This window comes from Macrobrachium nipponense, chromosome 15 (genome assembly GCF_015104395.2).
Source record: "Macrobrachium nipponense isolate FS-2020 chromosome 15, ASM1510439v2, whole genome shotgun sequence".
In the NCBI taxonomy this organism is placed as follows: Eukaryota; Metazoa; Arthropoda; class Malacostraca; order Decapoda; family Palaemonidae; genus Macrobrachium; species Macrobrachium nipponense.
Window position 1 is genome coordinate 56,497,472 of NC_087208.1, and position 5,801 is coordinate 56,503,272.

At 34.5% G+C, this 5,801-nt stretch overlaps 2 non-coding genes across 2 annotated transcripts; one reads left to right on the forward strand and one right to left on the reverse strand.

The window, feature by feature from the left end:
• Positions 1-808: 808 nt before the first annotated feature.
• On the forward strand, positions 809-915 carry LOC135195136 (U6 spliceosomal RNA). Its single transcript, XR_010310100.1, has one exon. It is a non-coding gene; the product is annotated as a U6 spliceosomal RNA (small nuclear RNA).
• A 4,216-nt stretch (positions 916-5,131) lies between these two features.
• LOC135195138 (U6 spliceosomal RNA) lies at positions 5,132-5,238 on the reverse strand. Its single transcript, XR_010310102.1, has one exon. It is a non-coding gene; the product is annotated as a U6 spliceosomal RNA (small nuclear RNA).
• Between the last annotated feature and the right edge of the window lie 563 nt (positions 5,239-5,801).

Below are 5,801 nucleotides of genomic sequence, written 5' to 3' on the forward strand. Positions count from 1 at the left end.
GATTTCCCCACTTAGGAACCCAGTAGTAGCATTGTGCTTTTGATCAGTTTGAACGATAATGCATTTTGATTCATCCTGATATTTAATTCCTTATTTGTCTGACTCAGTTGAAATTAATCACAGTCCGTACAGGGGATTTTATCAATAATGCTGCTGCTCTTTTTAGAACAGTTTCTTTTAAGTATGTTTTTAAGAGGTATAGGGGAAATATAATTAGATATGCTTACTGAACATTTTTAACCGATTTATTTGCTTTAAGCTGCCGAAATAGGGCAATTGGTGTTCTTGGGTAATTCCTGCTACCTGTAATGTTATTTTATAATAAAAGTAACAATGGGAAAGAATTACCAAACAATGTTCTGTTAATGACTATAATATAGACTTTATAATAATGTAGGTTTGCAACGTTTACGTTAATTTAAATGTAACCTCCTTGTTTAGTACTGGCCTCATCCTCTGCGCCCCCCCAAAACGAAAAGCTAAAATTATCAAGATTATTGTTAACGCCATTCAAAGTGTTTAATTCTTTTCATTAATATTAGCAAGCTAACAAATGGATGAGCACCGTTACAGGTGAAAAATGTATGCATACTTTGCACACTTCAATCACGATTCAAGAATAATTTTTATCTAAATCATCGTTTTATAAAGGAAAAAAAATATATTAAACCAATTAGGATAATACATTTTAACATCCAGATATATATCGACAATGGAATAAGGTTATTGCAGCCTTGCGAAATTTTAAATTCGCCGGATTAAGTGTCCTGCCGGAAGCTAGTGCTTCGCTGGTGTCCTACAACTTGACGTACTTGCTTCGGCAGTACATATACTAAAATTGGAACGATACAGAGAAGATTAGCATGGCCCCTGCGCAAGGATGACACGCAAAATCGTGAAGCGTTCCACATTTTTGACCGCATAGTCGCGTAGAATATGTCGACTGTTAATTTAACACGTAAATGTATCATAATATTGCGAAAAACGTGCTATAAACGTTTGGTCAGACACCTCCCAACCGCTCGTTAATTCACCGAACGCCTGTTCGAGCCCCAGCACAGCCAGTAAGGCGTGTTTTTATCCATCTTTCTTTTTGAAATGCCGTGAATTACATTTCCCAAATTACATTGTCAAATAAAATATCAAAGATAAGATTATAAGCATCCACCACGTTCCAATCTAAAGAATCCTAACACTATTAAATAAATGGTCTTACTGCTTGTGTTGGCGCCGAAAATTACCCTCACAACGTTTCCCGCCCTTTCTTTTACACGCACTTACAATGCTAAATGCCAATAAAGATACACTCCTTTAGATTCTAGTTAAACAAGTCAGAGAAGGGAAAAAAAAAAGTTTGTGTACATATTTTCAAGTTCGACATTTAATCAAGAATTTCCTTCTCGTTAGCTATGTAACATCAATGTACGTATTACCGTCCTTCAGACTAAAATTCAGGTCGTTTTGCGAAACTGTCTATTAAATCTGAAAAATTGGTCAGTGAGACACCTTGACAAAACACATGACTGAACTCCGCGAATGCACATGTACACACAAACGGTATTCGTCAAATAACATCTCAAAGACGATTTAAAAAAATATAGGTCTATGGCAAATTTGAATGAAGTGTAACTCCTCAACATTTCTGCTAAGCTCATTGGTTTTATATATATATATATTTTTTCAGGTCTAGTATTGGTTGAATAATTTTTAACAAAACTGGAAAATGAGAGGCACTCATCACATTAAGCTTGTGTGTTCAGAGATCGTACCAAGTTTTTCAGTGACCTTGAACCTACTCTTTTAAGAGGGGTTATAAACACACACACACACACACACACACACACACACACACACACACAGGAAATACAAACAAACAGTATTTTGATAAGTAGTATTTAGACAAAGAATATTCACATTTTAACCGAATCGAAAAAATTATTAACGTCCGAGGAACTTCGGTTTTCCCATTACATATTGCACTTCTGATAACCATTATTGCTGTCTCCAAGGGTAAAGGTAGAGACCGAAAAAATGAAAGAATTTGAAAACGGGTTGAAAAATTAAGTGCGTAAGACATTTCTTGTCTGAAGAAAACGTCTGTAGAAAACGGATGGGCACGCTCTTGATGCAGACGTTTTCTTCAGACAAGAAATGTCTTACGCACTTAATTTTCAAACCCGTTTTCAAATTCTTTCATTTTTTCGGTCTCTACCTTTACCCTTGGAGACAGCAATAATGGTTATCAGAAGTGCAATATGTAATGGGAAAACGAAGTTCCTCGGACGTTAATAAGTTTCGATTCGTTAAAATGTATATTCGTTCTAAATACTACCTATCAAAATACTGTTTGTTTGTATTTCCTCTGTGTGTGTGTGTGTGTGTGTGTGTGTGTTTATAACCCCTCTTAAAAGATTAGGTTCAAGGTCACTGAAAAACTTGGTACGATCTCTGAACACCCCAAGTAATGTGATGAGTGCCTCTCATTTTCCAGTTTAGTTAAAAATTATTCAACCAATATTGACCTGAAAAATATAGGTAAATAATGAAGTTCCTCCTCAACCAAGTAGGACATGGCGCCCTACGTTAGGTTATTATTATATTATTATTATTATTTTTTTTTGCTCTATCACAGTCCTCCAATTCGACTGGGTGGTATTTATAGTGTGGGGTTCCGCGTTGCATCCTGCCTCCTTAGGAGTCCATCACTTTTCTTACTATGTGCGCCGTTTCTAGGATCACACTTCTGCATGAGTCCTGGAGCTACTTCAGCCTCTAGTTTTTCTAGATTCCTTTTCAGGGATCTTGGGATCGTGCCTAGTGCTCCTATGATTATGGGTACAATTTCCACTGGCATATCCCATATCCTTCTTATTTCTATTTTCAGGTCTTGATACTTATCCATTTTTTCTCTCTCTTTCTCTTGAACTCTGGTGTCCCATGGTATTGCGACATCAATGAGTGATACTTCTTCTTCTTCTTCTTCTTCATATCAAAATGGAAAAGTAAATCCACAATAATATGTCTGATCTTGTTATTTAAAATGCAAAGTGGAAAGCTTTCGAAGACCTGCACGGTCCTCCTTGTCAATCTGTTAATAATTGTATTCAGATTGACAAGGAGGACCGTGCAGGTCTTCGAAAGCTTTCTGCTTGGTATTTTAAATAACAAGATCAGACATATTATTGTGGATTTACGTCTCCATTTTATTTTATTAACTCATGTGATTATGAGGTTTCTTTGAATTATTATTATTATTATTATTATTATTATTATTATTATTATTATTATTATTATTATATTATTTTCAAAAGTTAAACACCTATTCATATGAAACATGCCTACATGGCCGATGCATTAGCAAATCAAGCTTTCAAAGAATATGGCGTTCATTTGAAAGAAGTTACATGGGATAACAGGAAATACAGAATGATCTGTAATTAAAAAGTAAATAAATATAAATCAAAATACAAATAAATTAGTATAATTCAGAGTGAATTGCTTTATGGTAGTAATGCATTATATACATCTTCGTTTGAACTTTTGCCAAAGATGATCTTTTGCTGTTCTAATTGTATATCCTCTGAGACTGTTCCACAGTCAAAGGGTGTGAGAAATAAAATAAATAAATAAATTAAAAAAAAATAATAAAACTGGAAAGTATGTTAAACTGTGTGGTCTTGCAAGTTTCTAAGTACTACTGCAACAGAATGGGTTGAGGAAACAAGAGTAGGTTTTAACCGTGCTGCCACTTTTTCATACATTCAATCATGTTCATGTCTTTTTACTTTATAAGTACACAAAGAGGATACAATTGTCAACCGAGAATATTTTACTAGGCCTATTCCTGCTAAGGGTAACGACATTATTTCTGGAGTATCCTCGGACCAAATTCACCTTGTTCCCCACAAACTTGGTCCCCCATAATTATAACAGGCCGGGATAGGGAAAAATCTGTATTTTGCCGCAACTAAGTTGATAACACATCTGTATGATTTGTAGGTCTGTATTGAACAGCTTTCGTCATATAAACTGAACGTTCCTAAGTATGAGAATAAATTGCAGCTTATGCCAGGATGTATGTATACGTGTGTGTATATGTGTATACGTATATGTGTTATATATATATATATATATATATATATATTATATATATATATATCTATATATATATATATATATTCTGTAAATCTATACTGGCCCTTCAAAACATTTCTTTAGACCATTCTCCATAGCGAGAAACGGTAGAACCTATTAAGAAGTTACCCATAAAATTAGTTTTCTATGGCTACCAAACGTACACAAAGGACAGTTGGAGGTATATGGGTAACTTATGCAAAAGACTCGCAACTTGTACAGAAGCCAGAAATATTTGTTTTTCCTTCGTTTGGTCTTATTTTCTTTCATTTTTCTTCACACCAGGCGTAATTAAAATCCTTTTCTCCCTCCCTCTCTCTTAATTGTTCCATTTTAAACAATTTGATGACAATCGCTGAAGCTTAAACAATTAATTTTGGCCAAAAAAAATTTTGAATGCCTTTATTATCTATAAATTAGATATATGGGTAAACCAAACAATTTAAAGAACACCACACCCCAACCCCCTTCTCTCTCTCTCTCTCTCTCTCTCTCTCTCCTCTCTCTCTCTCTCTCTCTCTTACGGCAGGCTTATACCTTTGCTAAATTATCATACATGTGCGTAATTAATAGTTTGGAAAGACACCTTAGCATTCCTAAAATATGGCCGTCAAAGCAAAAACATATTGCAGTCTACCATTAACGGATATTGTCAAGTCGAACACGGTGGATGCTTAGCGTAATATCTAATTTGATATTTCAATTTTGAGAAATATAACTGACGAGATATGTACGTTTAAAAACGGATAAGTTGAAATAAGTGGTACGTACAAGTAAAAAAAAAATAAAAATAAAAAGTTGATTTACAAAAAAATAAAAAAAAAAATAAAAAATAAAATAAAAAGTCGCCTGCTTACGGGTTCGACCCGGCGTCACGCACGTAGTTTACCGGCCGTTTCGCTAAACGTTCCGGGAAACATTTATCGATTTACCGCGCTATTACAACGTTATTATGCGTTATATTAACAGTTAACGCATTCTCCACGTCCGTGCGGCTAAAAATGTGGAACGCTTCACGATTTTGCGTGTCATCCTTGCGCAGGGGCCATGCTAATCTTCTCTGTATCGTTCCAATTTTAGTATATGTACTGCCGAAGCAAGTACATCAAATATTAGGACATCAGCGAAGCACTAGCTTCGGGCAGGGCACTTATTCGGGGAACTTAAAATTTTCGCAAGCCTGCAATAACCATATTTCATGGTCGGTATATGTCTGGGTGTTGAAATTTATTATCCTAATTAGTTAAATAATTTTTTTTTCCTTTATAAAACGATGATTTAGATCAAAATTATTCTTGAATCGTGATCGAAATGTGCAAAAATGCATACATTTTTCATGGTTGATATATGTCTGGATGTTAAAATTTATTATTCTAATTGGTTTAATATATTTTTTACTTAATAATACGATGATTTAGATGTCTTGAATAGTGATTGGAGTGTGCAAACTATGCATACATTTTCCACCTGTAAAGGTGCACATCCATATGTTAGCTTGCTCATATAAATGAATGAAAAGTATCCAACATTTTGAATGGCATTGACAATAATCTTCATAATCGGGTAGCAGTAATTACCTAAGAACACCATTTGCCTTATTTCGGCAGCTTAAGAGTCAATTAAATCGGTTAAAAATATTCAGTATAAATATATTTTTCCCTATATCA